The sequence below is a fragment of the Protopterus annectens genome, chromosome 1.part2, assembly GCF_019279795.1.
Source record: "Protopterus annectens isolate FY-2018-M chromosome 1.part2, PAN1.0, whole genome shotgun sequence".
Taxonomy (NCBI): domain Eukaryota; kingdom Metazoa; phylum Chordata; order Ceratodontiformes; family Protopteridae; genus Protopterus; species Protopterus annectens.
Window position 1 is genome coordinate 84,040,463 of NC_056727.1, and position 21,476 is coordinate 84,061,938.

A 21,476-nucleotide genomic window follows, 5' to 3' on the forward strand; every position below is an offset into this window, starting at 1 on the left:
GTGGGGGACTGTGCCCCCCACACCCCCTCTACTTACATATACCAAATCCAAGATCGCACTACAGTGCCGAAAATGTCAGAGTGATGGATGTGGCCAAGCGACTTCTTTCCCAGGGAAAGAATTTGCTTAAAAGCCACTTCGTCATTTTGCATTTTCAACATTTACAGTTTGACAAAGATGCATTCAACATAATGCATCTTCATTCTTCTGATAGGAACCCGGGTGTCCCCCTAGTACATTTTTAATTTCTTGAAAATTCGTTAAGAATTGCTAATTATTCTTGATTATTCCTTTGATTTTACTTTCATCTACTGAATTGTCTAAAACACATGCTAAGGAAAAATCCTTTTTCTTTTTTTTTTTTTGATTTGCTATTTACATTTGCTATCTTATATTCCCTTACATTTTTTAATTTCCATCCAGAAATTGTTAAGGATGTCCTTGGGGTACTCTCTTTCTTGAAATTTCCTTTTAAGTTCTTCACATTCTTTTTCAAAAAATACTGCTTCATCTGTTAACCTGCTTATTCTAGTGAATTGCCCTTCACTATGTTTTTTTTTTTCAGGCTAAACTTATGCATGCTATTGTATTGGAGATAGCTGTTACTTTGCACTTCCTTTTTATAAATCTTAACGTTTAAAGCATTGCTGGATCTGTACACATTTAGGTCCAAAAAATTAATGTTCTCCTTCCTATAATTAAATATCAGCCGAAGATAACTCATGGATTCATTCACATGTTTAATAAAATCTAAGAATTCTTTTTCGGAACCCTCCCAAATAAAAAAACAAATCATCAATAAAAAGTCTGTACATGATCATATGTTTTGCAAAAACTGATTCTAAAATAACTTCTTTTTCCCAGTTTATCAGGACTATATTTGCATAGCTGTGGGCCATAGCATCCCCCATAGCTACACAATTTTTCTGTTTGTATATTTCGTTACACTCAAAAAAATTATATGGCAGAGGTTTGGTGGAAAAAGTGGCTTCTCACCCTGAAAGGGTGAATCCTCTTAACAGCAGTCTGGGTGCTCCTGGATATTTGAATTTGGGTGCTATTGCAAAAAAGATTTAATAGCACTACAGCTGCATCTAAGCCCACAGACATCTTGTTGTTTGATTGTCTAAAAGGACCAGATAATCCATTTTTATTGGAACTTAATTTGCCGAACAGCACTGCTGCTATTGAATTGTCAGTAGATGATGAATTCAACATATTAGAAAAAAAATGTGTTTAAATATAAGAGACTACAGTGGGACACTTTATTTTTTGAAGCCTGTTTATCATCAAATAGAGTACCTAGGGGCATAATAGTAAAGCGTGCACCTGCAGGAGACAATTTTTCTAAAGAGCTCTTAGATGCTTGGCAAGCCCTGAATGAAAGTACAGGGTTTTACTATGTGAGGCTATTGTTGGAAGAAAACACAAAAAACATGAATACATTGAATAATAGTATTATTTTGAGCTATAATAGGCACAAATATACTATTTCAGCAAGCAACTTTAAAGCTAAATGTTCTAGGGTTCTGAATAATGTTGCAGCTGAAAATGAGAAGCAAAAGAAATGTAAAATGAAAAAACTTGCAAGAGACAGAAAGGATTATGAAGAAGGGGTGAACTGTTTCTTTAACAATAGCAATGAGTGTCTTGAATCTGCTGCCATTCAAACTAAAGAAGAAAATGAAGTGAACAGAGCTGCAGGAAGTGACAACAATGTTGCTAGGCAGAATAGCAGAGCAAAACGCAGGAGAATGAGTTCTGAAGTGGAATCAGTAGATTATGTGACTGAAAATAGAGGAAAACAATTCGAAAAGAAAGACAGGGAAATAATTATTATAGAAATACTAGCACCAAATCCAACAAAGGAAATTTTGAAAAGGTGGATATATATCAAGATGGAGGGACAGGTATGAAATCATGGGCTCAAATAGCAGCCCAGAACCCACAGCAACAAAGGGGGAATCAATCAACAAAAGGAAATTTCTTCTGGTAAAAAATAAGATGGCAAAAGGGATTTCAGGGCAATAAGAATTACAAAGGAAAGACGTGGAACAACAATTACAACCACTGAACCAAGGTACTGTGACTGACTCATTTAAAATTATTAATTTGTCTAATGTGGGGTTAAACAAGCACCATATTATGGTATTAAGCAGGGCATTGACTTTTGTGCCTCCTGCTAGGGTGGACTTGATAAATACCGTAAATGCACTTAGAGAGTTTGTCAGAAAATTAAATTTAAAATGCTTATTTAAAGACTGTAACAACTCTAATAAAGTTCAGGAAAAAGAATTATTTACAAAACCTAGGATGTTTAATCCAGTTCTTAGGCCAGAATCGGAAGCTTTTTTGGTAACATGTGAGAATGATGTGAGAAAATTATTGTATGACAAAAGTGAACCTGTATTTTATAATTTAAACAAAGAAGAAAAGATGCATTGTTTGAGTAACAAAATGACACTAAGCTGTATATTATAAAGCAGATAAAGGCAATGTAGTCATGGTGCTTAATACAACATTTTATGCTGAAAAAATTGCATTGATGCTAAATGATGACAGGTTTTACCAAATAACAATGTGGGCATCTGTTAAAAAGCATATGGAGTTGTTGATGCTTGTATAGAAGAATGTTTTTATATAATTTGATTGACAAAGAAACAGTGGAGTTTTTTAGAGTAGAAAAACCCAAACTGGTAAGGTTTTTTGGACTTCTTAAAATCAATAAAAACCTGAATTGCCCTGATTTTAGACCGATATTAGCCAGTCAAGGCAGTTAGACAGAACCTGTAGCCATCTTTATAGATAAACCCCCGGATGCACAAAACCTCCGTGTAAGGCTAAATAAGTCTTACTCGGAGGCTGCAGTTGAACGGTATGATGTCAGTGTGCCATGAATATTCATGAGGGCATGCTGACCCAACTGCAAGTCTAACACAGACCGTGCAGGAAAGCAGGGGGGGTGTCCGCCTGCCAAGCAGTCTAAATGTCTATGCCCTTGCGAGTGTCCGAATTTCAAAATGTAAACACACAAGAGAGAGTCTGCTCAAATGTCCATGTACCCAACACCACACTCCCTGACATTGTAAACCCCCAGCACAGTTATAAAAAGTAAAACATTATTTTTTTTTTCTAATTCCCAAAATAGCTGCCCGTATGTGCGCGTGTGTGCGCGGGTGTGCCCATTGCTTAGCTGCAGTTAGCAATCTCGTCATGGAAGAGCATAAGAAGGAATGTTTATGCAAATTACACCAAATAGCAATAGCATAATGGTAGAGCATTTGCACAAAGAGAAGGCATTCACGGTTCGAGTCCCACCACTCCCCTTCCTATTTATGTTTTAAATCAGTTATATGAAATAATACCCAACATATATGATCACAATTTTACTAAAAAGCAGTGAAATGGCCTATGTATCAGTGAACAAAATATATATTTATAAAGGATCCTGATATATAATTGGCTGCAGTTAAGCAGCGCTTTACCCAGTGCAATATAGTTGCCCATAGCTAAATAGTGCTTTACCCAGTGCAATGTAGTTGCCCATAGCTAAATAGCTCTTTACCCAGCACAATGTAGTTGCCCATAGCTAACTAGCGCTTTACCCAGCGCAATCGGTATACGCTGAGGTGCATGCTGTGCCAACCAGCGCACCGTAGGGCAACATGGAGCAACGTAGAGCAAAGTTGCTTAAACACAGCCACACCCCCTAACCTGTCTGGACAGTAGTAAATTAAAATGCAATGACAAGGTTCGAACCCTGGACTCCGTGCACTATAATCAAAGTACTGAACCACTAAGCCATGACTGCTTAGGATAAACAGCCACTGTTAACATACATATACTCATAAATGGTAGATTAACCATTACTAAGCAGGTCAGCAGTCAGCCGAGAATTTTCAAAAACGGCCAATCACAAAAAAGTGCAGGAAATGCGGCATATTTAAGCCCCATAGGTGGGAATACTCGCCATAACTGATTGTAGCTCACATCTGCAGTTAGAATGGCTGGAGCTGGAGAGGGTACACACTTCCGAGCACAACTTTGGGGCATTGAGGAGTCAAAATACATGGTTTGGTTCCTTGTCCACCGTCATGAGTCAAGACTCCTGCAGGGCCAGTTCCAAGGGATGGAGTACAAGGCAGAAGCTTGGAACCGGTTAGCTCATGACCTTACCAGTGTCACAGGCGTTCTTCAGACTGGTGAGCAGGTTCGTCACTACCATGCAGACCTGAAGAGATGGAAGTAGGTCCCACTGAACCAATGGATACAGGAGGCCAGTGGGATGCAAGATGCCCCACAACTGAGTAGGTAGCCATAGAATGCAGTATGTAAGAAATGATAATTGATTCTGTATAATGGATAGGTATGTCTCAATATCCCTTCATTTACTTCACAGCTGCAGGTGACCGTGCTGCGAATCAGCAAGCCTATGCAGATAGGCTGCTAAGGCTGCACCACCAGGCAGGTTAGTGATTATTCTGCATGTATTGTTATATAAAATAGGGGAGAGAGCATGAAAAAAAGTGTTGTAGTCCAATAATACAGTCATAAAATGCCCTGAATAAGTCCTCTGCATGTACTGTTATATGAAATAAGTCAGAGAGCCAGAAAAAGAGTGTAGTAACCCATTAAGAAAGGTAAAATATGTCTGGAATAATATCACTGCAGGTACTGTCATATAAAATAAGTGAGTGAGCCTGAAAAAGAGTGTTCTAACCTATTAATAAAGGTATAATATGTCTTGAATATGTCTTCCATATGCACTGTAATATCAAATAAAGGAGTGAGCCTGTGTAAAAGTGTGTAATGTAACTAATAAAGGTATAAAACCTGGAGTATGTCTGTGCCACTTACTTTGAAATGTTGTTGTACCCTTGCATTATACAAATAGTACTGTTTTAATAAGTGCTGGCAACACACAGTTGGGCAGTCCAATCTAAAGTGGGTGATGGAAGTGCTAGTAGCTGTGAAGCATATATACAGTCCTCAACAGTCAGTTACTGGCTGGCATGCATAAGTAAATCTTGCACACGAGTAGCTTGTTAGTTTGTTCCCCAGAAATGTGAGTGTGCTACAAGAAATGCAGGGTTCTGTACAAATTGAACTGAAAATGTCATGTGAACACATCCAGATATGTAGATAAAGAAATATAAATACAACAATAAATATGTAGCAGTAACATCTGCATCCTGGACAGTTAGTATGTCAGATATAGCTCAGGTATATAATGAACTAGCCAAACCCATTACACAACCTAACGCATGTTGCCAAGTGTAATAATACATGTAGGGGATATACACCTGCAGTCAATAGGAATGTAATGTAGACTAAAAGCATTTATAAGATGTTAATTGAGGTTTCTTTCTACATCCTACTGTATGTGCATAAACAATCAATTCCACAGCTCAATGGGTATGTGTAATCTCAAAACATTTGTTGGGCCATATGTCCCATTGTTCTACAAATATCTGCATTCACTTTGATGCATGTGCCCTGTTCAAACACCACAATCATGGTGGCCTGTTGCCACCAATCATCCCTGCATGCTGTTGGAATGTCCACTGTTGTTCAATTTATGCATGTGTTATGCTTGCTGCTCAACTGTTGGAACCTTGGTGTGTTGGGTTAATGGGAATATTACTGCATGCTGTTACAACTAATTTGGAATGCTGTTGTTTATGTTGTGATTAAATACACCTAATCACAGAATGTATGGGAAGGCCGGTTCCAGCGGATCCACCTGTCCTCCTCAGCTGGCGAGTGCACCTGACACCAGCAGGTCCAGTGCCCAGCCCAGGCTCCCCTCCTCCACTGGTCCTGTGCCACCTTTGGGTGGAAGCGCTGCAGGGGATGGGGCTCATCCCCCCGTGCAAGCGTGGGTGGAGAAGGGCCACCTGTCACCCTTTGAAGGGTCCAGGTTGTGGTGCGTAGGGAGATCCAGCGTTCAGTCACTGATCCCCTACGCCAGCTCGAGGCGAGAGTGACACGTCTAACGGGTGAGCCTACCCATCCTACACAGCCCACAGCACAGCCACCCTCAGGGCTGTGAAGGTGCAGTGGTGACTGCCCATGGGTGGGGATCTCAGTTCCACTGTTACCATCTGTGGGCTCATGGGCTTGCGATTTCCAAACATCCATCCCTGTCAATTGTGTTCACCCACCCCATGTGTCATACATGTCCCCTGTATGCATCTTGTCTGACTTGCCTGTTTACCTCTCCAACCTACCTCCCCAAGTATACCTACTTCCTCAACCTCACTTTCCACTCTCACCTGAAAAAAAAAAAAAAAAGGGCAATCTGTACCCACAAAAAAATTACATACATAGCTGTCCATTTTGCACACATGTCCACTGGACATGTAAACTGATAATTATAATTGGCAGTACAACATACTTTGTTGTCCTCACCCTTCTCCCAGGGGTGGAAGGTTTCAAATTTCACTCCAAATTTCTTGCATATGCACAGCTGTTGCTGGTAAAGAAATGGACAGCTATGGACCTTCCCTACACCTGTCCTGCACATCCCGAGCTTGTTTTCCTACTGTCTTTCCCTCTTTGTACCCCCTTTTTCACCACTTTCCTATCACCCCATTTTCTTTTCTTTCAAAGAAATTAGCATGGGGGTCAGCGGGAGTAAGCACTGTTAAACAGTAGTAAGCGGGTTTAAGCAAGTGTGCGCATGTGTGCACTTAGCTAAGTATAGCTAAGCATCGTGCAAACCCGCGCAAACCCACTTATAACTGCTTAAAAGTGCCTTAGTCACTCTATGTTAGGGCCCTTGTTCTGCTCAGCAGCAAAAGAAACTACCTCTGCCAGTTTCAAACCCCAGACCGTTGACACAATAGACTGCAGGAATTACCACTAAGCCACAGCAGATATACAATAACCTGGTGCTCAAATAAATATATCATGCATTTCAATGACTGAATGTAAAGAATAAATAGGAAGGCCACAACACAAACCTTGTTTTGTGGATCTTTACCAGCAATTGTTGTGAAATGCATTACATGAGTGTGATATGAGAAGCAGCCATTCTAGCAGCAAATAAAGTTACAGAGGCACTTTACAACCCCCACACAGTATCATAACAGGGCAAACAGTGGCAAATCTGATTAGGGCAGAGGCCATACTACCCAACTGTGACTACTTAACAGGGATGTCCCTGATTGTGAAACATATTGAAGCTGTGTCCCTCTGAATCCCTCTGAAAAGTACTGACGTCAGTCAGAAAGGTGGGGTATTACACAATGAATACTGACAATAATAACAGTAGACACTGCTTGTACTTCATAAAAGGAGTACGTATCCATATGCACTGCTTCACACAAGTCTAGACTTTTACTGTCTCTATGATGTGTAAGGTGTACTTCACATTTAACTACCTATCCCTGACTCCATGCAAAGATGTATCTGAGTGCTTCATAGGCCTGGCAGAGGCACAAACACACAGGCATAGCAGCTATCCTCCTGTTACACACACTGCAAATAGCTGTGGTAGGACTTCTACAAGCATACCCTTATGTAGGAGTACAACACAGAGATACCAAAGGATGTAACCATGTACTGGTAGCAACTGACTGTAACAATGCCATTGTACTAATGATGAAAACACCTGTGGGTTGCACAGACAAAGAATAACAGTGTAACATTTGACTACCATCTGGATAGGTTCACAGTTGGGAACTATGCAGACAGACCACCTGTCTTGATAAACCAACAGGTCCACACCAATGCTTTAAGTCCAGTAAGATAATATTCACACAATAATACATAATGCTCTCTGTATGTCAGCAACCCCCCCACACACACACACACACATTAAATACACTTGTGTGTTTAGGGTCTACCAAGGATGTAGGTAGGCATACATGGTACTGGGATTGTCTAGTTGTCCTGTGAACCCTGTGCTAATGTCAACAATAAAACCACAAACCCTGCAGAAGTGCCTACATTAATATTCACAGTATAACAGTTTTCATGTGCCAAAAGAATACTTCTCAGTAACTACGTTTGTATGGTGGTTAATTATATGAGTGGAAAAGAAACTACATAGTCACATAAATGTTGTGTAAGCATTTGTAGGGGTGAGTTAAACTCTACACTGATAGCTCTGTACTGCAAGTGGCAGCAGTCAGGCCTGAGTACAACATGTACATCACTGTCTACACCTCTAGCTTCAGATATAAGAAGTATACCAACCTTTTGACTTACACAACAGTGTCCACAGCAAACAAGCATGGGCCCCACTCTGGAAATCTGAAAGGGCTACGCCTACATACCTTAGCAATTTATAAGCATTGGGTTGCTATGACAGTGAGTACTGCAGTTACCACACAGCAGGCTGTATGCATTTACCAAATGCTGGGCACCAACTGGTGCAGAGGGCATCACATGCACATGCCCAGATAACTATAAAAACAGATTGTACTTGCTATCCCCACATGCAGTCATTACATTGCACGTGTCAGCAACTACTGACAAACTTTATTATGTAATAAAGAAACCTCACTTAAGTAAATATTATATTTACTTCTTTTAAAACGAAATATATTAATTAAGAAAAAAAAACGTAATTAATAACCAATAATAACTAATAAGTAAAAAACTTTACTTAAAAAAAAAAACACATTGAAAAGCATACATAGACAGACCTGACAGTGAGTAACAGGTATGTAACAGATTTGTAGTTACCGGCAAGTAGTAGATGATTATGAATAGTACTGTACATACTCAGAAACATGCATAAGTGGCAGCAGTAGGTATGTAAGCAGTGATGCCATGCATAACTACTGCCATAGACAAATTAGTGTGTAGCTGTGTGCAGTGGGACATAACTCTGACATATGTATCTCAGCATTATATGTCGAACATCTGAACATGTTATCTATGGTCTTTACAGTACTGCGTATAATGACAGTTTGGGGGAGTAGTACAAACACCTATATAAACTTGGATGTGACAGATAAGACATGCATGATAGTAACATAATTTGTAGCTCAGCATTGGCAACTGCTGTAACAGGCTAGTATAGCAGTGTTATCATTTGCAGCTATATATACTCCCTGTACTATTACTGTATGCACACATGTGACAACCATCCATGTTGTAGCAAGGCCCAACAGGTCATCCATGAGGTGTACAGACTTACAACAGTGTGGACCCTGTGTGTGTATGGCACACACATATGGAGAGATATGTATGTGTCTGATAAATTAGCATCTGAACATGTGCAAAGAGCAAGGGACATACTGCAACTGTTTGTGAAGGGTGGACAAGTATATGTTATTGCAGGTTGTTATGTGCATTTTTATATGTAGGTGGTAGTGTGTGGCAAATAAGACAGAATACTGTGCTGGCATATGACATGTGGCGTTTAAACGCTGTGGGTATGATTCCTCAGGTTGTAGTCTTCCAGATAGGGGGTCCTGCTAAAGGTACATGGGCTGAGACTACCTTCCATGCATTCTGCACAAGACTGTGCAATATCATTATAAATAACTGCATCCCTCTCAACCTTTGCAAAATTGGTATTCCCACCATGAAAGGTGGACTGTGTATGTTCCTATATGTATATCTATATGTACACCAATGGATGTTCATATGTATGCCCAAGCTCAATGTTGTAAACATATTGCCATCCCTCATGTTAAAAACCCTGTACCCATGACCTACCACATAGGTGGTAGTCTACTCAACTCTGAAAGTGTGATGAGAGACTATGGGACAAAGGTGGATAATCACAGTGCCACACTAGTCATGTAAACTGAGTAAGGTCCACATGTCAACAGAAAAGTTGTGTCATCCATGGAATTAGAGGTCAGTGTTCCACTGTACTCATCAGTCATAACACTCATCATAGAGTACATTGGCCTTGTCAGTATGTACCTCAGAAGACATCCACAGTGACAGTAGACGCCAGACACATACCTCAAAAAGAGTATTACCAGACTCAAACAGATGCCCTATGCAGACTGTCCTACAAAACCACAGCTACACTGTGTCACATACCGCCTACCCAGGGGCAACCTCTGCCTAACATACAAAGCTATGCCAAACCCACAGGTGTTGGACATGCTCTATATATATATACAGATTACACTCCATACAAGCTACACACTGTACTGATCTAAATCCTGTAACATGAAAAAGCAGAACATGCTGGAGTGGTACATTATCATCTCAGACACATAAAATACTCTGGAACTAACCACCTATCAATAGCAAATGAAGGTCCTCATTAGCAGTTGTCATGAATAATCATGATGAGTGGGTGTGAGATAGGAAACACAACCTGGGAGTCACCACTGTGACTCTGCATGACAGGGGCACATGAACCTACATTACATGGGTGTGGAAGGGCAGGGTACCATATGGCTATGTTTCCATAGGTCCTACATATAATAGCCTTTTAGCTACCTAGGACCCGATACACACATGCATGTGCTTGTTGCACTACTTGCTATGTGAGGTTGACTGGGTGTGATGGTGAATGTGTAGGTGAATGTGTCAACGTTGTATATATGTGTGATAGCCTAGTGTGAAACCGTGTATAACATGGTATGTAGTGTTGTAGCTCACATCCCAGCAAAGGATACGTATGCTATTGCTAGGCAGGAAAAGCAGTAAGGCATATGGTGTGACGTAGTCCCATGGTGTTGACCGGAGTGTGCCATTGTAGGCTTAAGCAGTACATGTATGCTTATTGATTGGTAACACTAGTGAATACAAATCCTGTATGAACAGTAGTACTACCTGAAGCTTTAGGCCTAAACAATACAGTATGGTTTACATCCACATTGCTTGGACACACTGTTTTGTTTGTTACCTGTAGTCCTCACACATTACAAACCTTAGGCATGAGGTTTTGTAGGTGCTGACACACAGTACTGTATGTTACACAGGTAAAACTGATCTGGGTTGCCATACCTATGTGTCCTGTAGGTATGTCTGATGTGTGTGTGAGTATGCCTCTAACATAGCCTTGGTGGTATGTGTGTCACAGGATATATGTGCATATCTAGCAACATGTGTAGTGTATTACAGCAGTATGCCACCTATAGTGATGAATGTGCACATTTGTTACTGAGGGGGTTGCTATCAACAAGTAGTGTGGTGTACTGATAGTACTTAAACTGTACTTAACATTTATTTCAATTGATGACAAATCTCGGCATGCATTAGCTTCATACACACCCCCTGTGGCTAGGTGGTGCATTGTGTCACATAGAGTGTGCCATATACTGTTGTATAGTCTTACATACTGGTTCCACTTTGTTGCTGTGCAGAACATGTTTTGGAATATAGTATGTGCCAGGCACTGTCAGGCAGTTGTGGGCTGAGGAGTCCTATATGGTATGAAAGGTGTGTATCTACTGACAGCCAATAGGTTGCTATATATGGCATTTCATTGATGTCTGTACTTTAGCGTGTTAAGTGTGCCACATGACATGCTCACAATGACTGTTTTATTGTCTTCCAGGAATAGGTCTCACAACAGGAAGCCTGCCAATTCCCCTGAGGAGGAGGAGGTCATCTATGATGCCCTGGTACAGCATTACAACTTGCTGTTCTCCAGATCTAGCCAGGACCAGCATGAACGCACTGCACTGTGGCAGGATGTTGTCCATCGGGTGAATGATGTAGGCATGCATAACCGGCCTTATGAGCAGGTATGCCATCACTGCAGTGATTTAATCAGGCATATCCGGCAGCATGCCTCTGATGTCCACAGACAACAACTTGCCACAGGTGGTGGTGCATCAACACATCCCCCCTCACCAGAGTAGAAAAGCTGCTTCTCAGCGTGGTGGCTCCTGGACAAGCAGTACAACAGACATGTGTCATCATGGAGGCCGGAGTCACCCAGCATGTAGATACAGAGTGTGCAGGTAACATGGCATATCTATAGACTACTGTTAGATCAATTGTTAGAACATGCATTTACCAAATGTGTACTGTGTATTCAGAAGATGCGGAGCCTGGTGTCATGAAATACTGATAATTTGGAACATAATTTGTATGCCTGTGACTGTCACCTCTTGTACTACTGTGGAATTGCAAACACACAGCAGCAATACCATAGTTGTTGACACTGACAAACTGTCACATATCCTTGTAGGTCCCTCTGGTGTGATAGCAAGACAGCACACCCATGCTGGTGAGTGTTCTACATTTAATATAGCATATAACATGCATGTCATAGGAAACCTGTAGGCCATATACACATGTAAAACACCTACACATAATGCATGCTCTGCATGTTCTCTGTGGGACTATGCACATCCCAGTAACATGAGTATCCACCTCAAACACATGCAATACACAGAGCATCCCAACCACTTGCGGTACACTGTAGTGGATATTGTATAGGCAGAGTCAATACACATGCACACAACATACACCACTTTGTCATATGCAGTTAGTGTTAATTTGATACACATGGTGTATGTAGACACTTGCTGTAAGGTCATACTCCAGTATCCCAAATGTCAACAACACAGCACACATACTATACCTGGGGGTAGAGGACTATCATGGGGCGGTGTGACACGCTTCAACACACAACACATTCATGTGAGGCAATGCTCCCTATTGAATACCTTACATACCCATGTAACAACTGGCTGTGAAATGGTTAATGTAGCCAAAGTGGTGCAGGTCAGGTGCAGCAAGATAGTTGCCAGTGTGACATACATTAGTGGCCTTGGTTGACCACATGATGCTGCCTGATGATGGCTCATGGTACAACACTACATCCAGTTACAGTAACTACAGTACTACACATAGCATTCATTGCTATACACCTGACAGTTGTGTACATCCAGCCATGGTATGTATAGCTATGAGTGATGGTGCACAGAACATTGGAAAATGTTCCATACTTGCACAGCAATGTTGTGTCCATGTACACGTTGTGTTCCAGGGTGAGGCCAATCATTGAATAACACACATGCATCAAAGACATGTATACTGTTACCAACAAGGACTCTCCACTCTCACACTGCATGCTGTTGAGCAACACACATCCTGCATGCTGACACGTGTGATAGGACTCTTTGTCTTGTGATAATGTACTGCACCATCAACCACTAATGGATATGCTCCGTATTGCTGTTGGTGTGTGTGTGTGTGTGTGTGTGTGTGTGTGTGTGTGTGTGTGTGTGTGTGTATGTGTGTGTGTGTGTCTCAACTTGACTGAGTAGTGTATGTGTGCATGTGTGCATGTGTGCATGTGTTCATGTGTGCATGTGTGCATGTGTGCATGTGTTCATGTGTGCATGTGCGCTAACATCCTGTACAGATTGTGAAGTGTGTTTCCTGTCTTCCTCTCACAGGTGCTGAGGTATTGGATGAATGCAGCAGGGAACCTGAGGTCACTGCCACAAATAGTGGGCATGATGACACGTGTAGTGGCACAGGCAGGTTTGTCAGGGTCTGTCGTTGGTCCACCAATCGACAGTACACAGCTGTCCACCACATCTATGTGCACAGTCATACTGCCGGTACATCCTTCAACACCACTGGCCTTAGCGGAGGAACAGCATACAGCAGGCACCGACCAGGATAGGGTGGTATCTGTGGCACATGCAACCCCACACAGCAGCCATACCCAGACACCTGGAACAGTACCACATAGGCATATGTCCAGGGGTGCTCGAGGGAGCACTGCTGGTCATAATGCCCCTGGCAGACATGCCCCCACAGGTCTCACAACCTCAGCCATATTCCAGTCTGTAATACAGGCACAGGCATGTATGGAATGGTACACCAGGCGGGACTAATGGTGCAGAGGGCTTACAACACTGCTATTAATGACAGCATCCGCGACCTTACCGGTGCCATCCATAATTACACCGAGGTCATTGATAGATGTTGGGGGGAGACACTAGATGTCCTCTGCAATGTAATGTCCATGTGCCAGGACAGTGCAGGATGGATGAGACACCGACGTGGACATATGCCAGCAACATCATCAGCTGGCACTCGTCTCGGATGACACAAAAGTCCCAGCCGCTCCCGTAGTGGCAGTACCAGCCCCAGCAATGTTGGGGCTGGGCTGTCAATAGAACGTCCTAGAAGACCACGTGCATGTGGCTCTGGCCAGTCCCAGCAGGGACATGGGTCCAGTCGACATCTCTCTGCCTCTGACGATAGTACCCAGTCTGGCTTGGTACCCGATACTGTCCATGGCATTCCTGGCAGGCACAGGTACTGTGTCTGTGGCCGGAGATAGTGAGCTGTACAGCCTGGCAGGTACAGTCCATGGCTGTCTCACAATCACCCGTATGTGGCAGCCACAAGGTGGAACTGTGTGCATGCAGACACACACACATAAACTAAACACCTAGGGCTAACACATACACACACACATTACACCAACATTGACCCATACTGTACTGTTGTCCCTCACACACACACACACACACACACACACACACACACACACACACACACACACACACACACACACACACACACACACACACACATACATGTCGACTGGATGGGTCATTGTCGGGCTCTGGCAAACCAATAACACACCCTGTGCATATGATGAAACTGTGCCACTTCCTGTCATCTGTGACAATGATGCAGGAACAGGCTTACATGGTGCTGATGCACAGTGTGACCTAATAGCAGTGTAGCAATGTTAGCATGTTGTCAACAGCAAGGTGTACTGCTATCCTTGTAGGTATATCTGAGTAGGCATGATGCATTAAAGCTATGATTATCAATGTAGTATTGTTTACACCAGTGTTAATTCCAATACTGTATTGTCCGCCCATGTGCCACTTGGCTGATGTGTGCGGTTCTGGCAGCATGTATTGATGAGTGGATAGTACGTGTGTGATGTGTGCAGTACAGATTTGCAGGTGTACATTTGTGAACATGGTGGAGGTGCACCATCTGCATGTATGTGCATAGTGGACACATGGGAATGGTGACATGCCCTGTATTACACAGTGTTAACACTTCATATTTCCTATTGGTGGCCAGTATGCATTTTACTACACATATGTTACGACATGGGTACACATGTGTGTATGACATGGTTTGACACTATGCTGTGGGTGATACTGTTTATATCGGTCATTGTTTTGCATACTGGTAGTATAAATAACCTCAACAGCCTGACTTTACCCAATCGTTAGCTGATGTCTTGACAACTGACACACAGATGTAGGATAAACAGTAGCATTTGAGTCCTTCCGGTACTATACTATAACAGTAACCAGTGGTATTGGCTGCCACCCATTCCTGGGACCACTCCTGTTTGGCATGTAGACATCCCAGGTACAAGCAAACACACTAGGGATATCTCCGTCCAGATCTGATAATGCATACAGTGGCCTACAATGCATTCTCCTGATGAGACACTTATCCTCCACAAGGGTATCATACAGACAGATACCTGTAGACCAACACATGCTGTAAAGCTATAAGCCAACTATAGCATAGTCATCCACATTTACAATACATAGTATCCTGACAGTACCACATTGTTAGTAGCCCACAACAGGTAGCAGGGATACCAATGTGTACATACAGCCACATGTTATGTCATCTGTCCTTTGGTATTCACATTTCCAAAGGTATGCTGATGTCTCTCAGTGCATCACATAAGCATGAAGGGGTCTGTATGCATATCTATGGAGGTGTTGTACACCTGTAATGAATGGCCATTATTGACAGACTGTGTTGTGTTTGAACATGTCTGACATATACCCCAGGCATGAACCCTCACTCACACTATTCTATAGAAACTGTCATGTGTGTGTGTGTGTGTGACACAGATGACCTAGGCCACAGATCACTACATTGGCTGGCCTTGACACATACATACATACATATGTGACCTAAGGTCTGAGAAGCAGCAGCACAGACTGTCAATGGTAACTGATGTATTCGTGTAGAAAGCAGGCTTCACACCTATGAACTCATTGAGGTCGCATGTACATATATGTATTTGCCACACATATAACAATTGAGGTCATGTGTACATGTATGTATGTGCCACACAGATACCGGAAGTGTGCAATGCACATACTGTTGTTTTACTGATATGTCATACAGTTGTAAATGCAAAACCCACAACACATTAACCAACAGTGTCACATACACACACAAAGCAATTGCAGAATTCTAACTATGTTATGATACTACAGAGATACGCATTAACACAATGTGATATATGCTTTACTGAGTGTTTTTTTTCTCCTGCCATATTTGTAGGATGCTGACATCATCAGACTTGCCAAAGAAGAATCTACCTCTATTCGTGTGTTTTCCTAGTCTCCAAAAAGGGAACTCCTCTTACAAGAGATCATACAGACACATATACCCCCCGCCACACAGAGCAATTGTAGGCTTCAAACCCCTACCTAACTATGTTATGATACTATAGAGATACACATTAACACGACACGCTGCGTGCTTTACTGGGTGCTTTCATTTCTCCTGCTATATTTCTAGGATGCTGATATCATCAGACTTGCCAAAGAAGAATCTACCTCTTTTCATGTGTTTTCCTAGTCTCCAAAAAGGGCACTCTTTTCACACAAAATCACACAGACACATATACCCCCCCCCACACACAGAGCAATTACAGGATTCAAACCCCTACCTAACTATGTTATAATACTACAGAAATACACATTAACACGACATGCTAGATGCTTTACTGGGTGTTTTTATTTCTCCTGCTATATTTCTAGGATGCTGACATCATCAGACTTGGCAAAGAGGAATCTACCTCTTTTCATGTGTTTTCCTAGTCTCCAAAAAGGGCACTCCTCTCACAAGGAATCACATAGACACATATACCCCCCCCACACAGCAATTGCAGGATTCAAACCCATACCTAACTATGTTATGATATTACAGAAATACACATTAACACGACACACTATATACTTTAGTGGGTGCTTTCATTTCTCCTGCTATATTTCTAGGATGCTGACAGCATCAGACTTGCCAAAGAGGAATCTACCTCTTTTCATGTGTTTTCCTAGTCTCCAAAAAGGGCACTCCTTTCACACAGACACATACACCAACACACACACAGAGTAATTGCAGGATTCAAACCCCTATTTAGCTATGTTATGATACTAAAGAAATACGCATTAACACAACACACTATATGCTTTACTGGGGGGGGTTGTTTCTCCTGCTTTATTTCTAGGATGCTGACATCATCAGACTTGGCAAAGAGGAATCTACCTCTTTTCATGTGTTTTCCTAGTCTCTAAAAAGGGCACTCCTTTCACAAGAGATCACACAGACACCTACACCCCCACCCCACACACAGAGCAATTGCAGGATTTAAACCCCTATCTAACTATGTTATGATACAACAGAGATATGCATTAACACGACACACTATATACTTTACTTAGTACTTTCATTTCTCCTGCTATATTTCTAGGATGCTGACATCATCAGACTTGCCAAAGAGGAATCTACCTCTTTTCATGTGTTTTCCTAGTCTCCAAAAAGGGCACTCCTCTCACAAGGAATCACGCAGACACATACACCCCTCCCACACACAGAGCCATTGCAGGATTCAAATCCCTATCTAGCTATGTTATGATACTACAGAGATACGCATTAACATGACGCACTATATGCTTTACTGGGCGTTTTTATTTCTCCAGCTATATTTCTAGGATGCTAACATCATTAGACTTGCCAAAGAGGAATCTACCTCTTTTCATGTGTTTTCCTAGTCTCCAAAAAGGGCACTCCTCACACAAGAAATCACACAGACACATATACCCCCCCCCCCACGCACAGCAATTGCAGGATTCAAACCCATACCTAACTATGTTATGATATTACAGAAATACACATTAACACAACACACTATATACTTTATTGGGTGCTTTCATTTCTCCTGCTATATTTCTAGGATGCTGACAGCATCAGACTTGCCAAAGAGGAATCTACCTCTTTTCATGTGTTTTCCTAGTCTCCAAAAAGGGCACTCCTTTCACACAGACATATACACCAACACACACACAGAGTAATTGCAGGATTCAAACCCCTATTTAGCTATGTTATGATACTAAAGAAATACGCATTAACACAACACACTATATGCTTTACTGGAGGGGTTTGTTTCTCCTGCTTTATTTCTAGGATGCTGACATCATCAGACTTGGCAAAGAGGAATCTACCTCTTTTCATGTGTTTTCCTAGTCTCTAAAAAGGGCACTCCTTTCACAAGAGATCACACAGACACCTACACCCCCGCCCCACACACAGAGCAATTGCAGGATTTAAACCCCTATCTAACTATGTTATGATACAACAGAGATATGCATTAACATGACACACTATATACTTTACTTAGTGCTTTCATTTCTCCTGCTATATTTCTAGGATGCTGACATCATCAGACTTGCCAAAGAGGAATCTACCTCTTTTCATATGTGTACCTAGTCTCCAAAAAGGGCACTCCTCTCACAAGAAATCACACAGACACATACACCCACACACAGAGCAATTGCAAGATTTAAACTCCTACCTAATTATGGTTATGATACTATAAAGGTACACATTAACACGATGTGCTATATGTTTTATTGGGTGTTTTATTTTCTCCTGCTATATTTGTAGGATGCTGACATCATCAAACTGGACATGGTAATGTGTATCAACTTTGTTTTATGCAATCCCAGGAATGAACCATGTGGGTCAGCAGGTGTTAACAGCTTGAACAGGACTTCACAGTTCTTAGCTTGTGTGATCTCTCTGTGGACAAATTTCCATTCCTTCATATGACAATACATATGTATGCACAGGTTGTTGAATTTGTGGATACAACATGTGTCTGTGATGTTGATTAAGGGCTACTCAGAGTCTATGTGGGACATGTGTAGCTCCCTTCAGTGATGTGTGTCCGGGTGGCTGCCTTGCAAACAGTCTAGCAGGTTTGGGAACCATGATCTGCCCATGATCATACCACAGTTGGTAGGGCTGTGTGTTTCTCAGCTTCCAATACCTCTGTTTATGACTTCAATCCTGATGGACTCAATGGCCTTGCAGATCAAACATCATAGGCTTATAGGACTATAGTTCCCATGGTCTGTTGTGCACCAACACTTGTGGGGTGTGCCATATGTTGCTGTAACACATTCAACAGTTTCAGATCATGTAGAGAGGGTGTGGCTCAACAGACTGTTCAGGTGCAGGGTCTGTTTGTTCTGTAGTTCACTTATGACACATATCGGGAAACAATGTCATCCAATTGATGCCATGTTTTCGGCTTTGGAAGGAGCTGTTTATCCATTCGACATCTGATATCTCCTGGTATGATGATAGGGACATTTGTCAGTGGGAGGTGGGTATGTATGTTTGGACCTGTCTGACAGGATGTCGGCATTGTCAGTCAGGTGCAGTTGACCCTGACTCAGGACATATATGTGTGTACAGTGTTGTGTATGACATAGCTGAAAAAAGTGTCATGGTTCTGTCTGGACTCCTTCGCAGATAATCTTTCAAAAACACCAACATACCTGAGCACTAAACCCATTTTATGCTCTTTTACACACTTAATACCCTACTGATCCCTTTTGATCAGTCAACAGAGAGTATGTCATCATAATATCCTGGCATGTCCAACGGTTGGTTTCGCGTGTACTCTCCAGTCCAGCTGGTGAATATGGGACTTTTGAGGCAATGTTACAACTGCCTTATGTACACAGACAACCCTCACCTCCTCCCAACGAACTCAGATATATATGGGAGATGCAACTATATAGACAAACGGGAGGCTGGGCTCTCTCGAACCATGACCGACACAGTCTATCGGGTAGTGAAGGTAACCACACACACCACAACTCCGTCACATATAGAACTATAGTGACAGCAAACAAACTACATTACCACACAAATACATACTCGGAGGCTCTACATAATATCTGCCTAAGCAGCAGAGACCTCTTAAGCAGACACCCAGACAACTGCTACCCCACGACATTACCAACATATCACATGGTTCACAAAGACAGTGTGCCACACAGTCACTGCCCTTAGGGCTAAAAACACACCTAATGCACTTGTGATAGATTACTCTATTGTCAGACACATTGATGTTACACTCACCAGGCTGAACATGGAGAAGGACACTTTGAGCTCTGTCGGGTGGCAGGTTCTGCCACATTAAACATGCACTCAGGTCACTCCAAAGCAAGTACAAATATGGCTCCATCATTTTCCATGCTGGTGTGTATTACCTCGGATGTTCCTCATTGGGCTACATGACAAGGGACGTAGAGGAGCTTTCTGATCATGTAACCCAGGCCAGTATGACTCTGACCTTGTGTAGCATCTTACACTCACCAAGAATGATGGCACAGTATACAGACAAGCTGATCAATTTTAACAGTTGGCTAACATATTGGTGTCATTCAAAGGGGATCCAGTGTCTGTCAACCTGGGATGACATGCTCGGCATGCCATGTAGGTTCGCTATGGACAGCAAGAACCTGTCACCCCTGGACTTTCAAATACTGGCTAAGGCTGTTGCCACCCCCACAGTGCCTTTTTTGGGCAAGGCTCAAATGACAAACCCACTTCCATGGACAATACAAGGTAAACGAAAGTACGGATAATGCTGCTCGACACCAGATGTCTAGACCCCAGAATGCACGCACTCAAGACTCTCCTCAGTATGGTGAATGTTGATATCTGTGCAGTAACAGACACCTGGTTCAGGCTCCCAAATGCACATCAGTACCACCAGGTTATACTTCATACCATGTTTTTCGGCCACAAGACTCAGACCGACCAACAAATTTAGAGGGAGTATCTGTATACATCACAGATACACACAACTCCAGGTTAGTAGCACTGCAGGAAGCATCAGAGACCATACATGTGCAACTAACAGTGGGCAAAACTGCCTTTCAGTTTGTAGCCTGCTACAGACCACACTCCCGAACTCAGGAACCCCACTCACCTTTCCTGGGAACACTGGAGGATATGACAGTCTCTACAAACACCATTATATGGGGTGACTTCAACTACAGAAACATTGACTGGGAATACTACTCAGGCCACAACACCCTCGCCCAATGGTTGCTAGAATTTCTAAACACAAATGCTATGTCACAACTGGTCACCACACCCACATGAGGGGAAATCATATTGGACCTGATCATCACCAACATGGGGACTCCATGTTCCACACCAGAGGTATGCCCCTCATTGGTAAGGTTAGACCATACATTTATCTCACTGGACATCCATATCCCGTCCCCATCCCCATCCTAGGTTCTCTCAGTGAAGTACTTACCAACAGTAAATGTCACACTTTTCTAAACCAAGGTGGTATCCTTGAAAGACCCTGGGACAGAGATAAGTACGGCTCAGACCACTGAATCCTTTACAAACACATTCTATTGACACCTACTGGAATACATGGATCATGCTATCCCAAATAAGAACAAGACTCACTCCTCCAAAGGCAG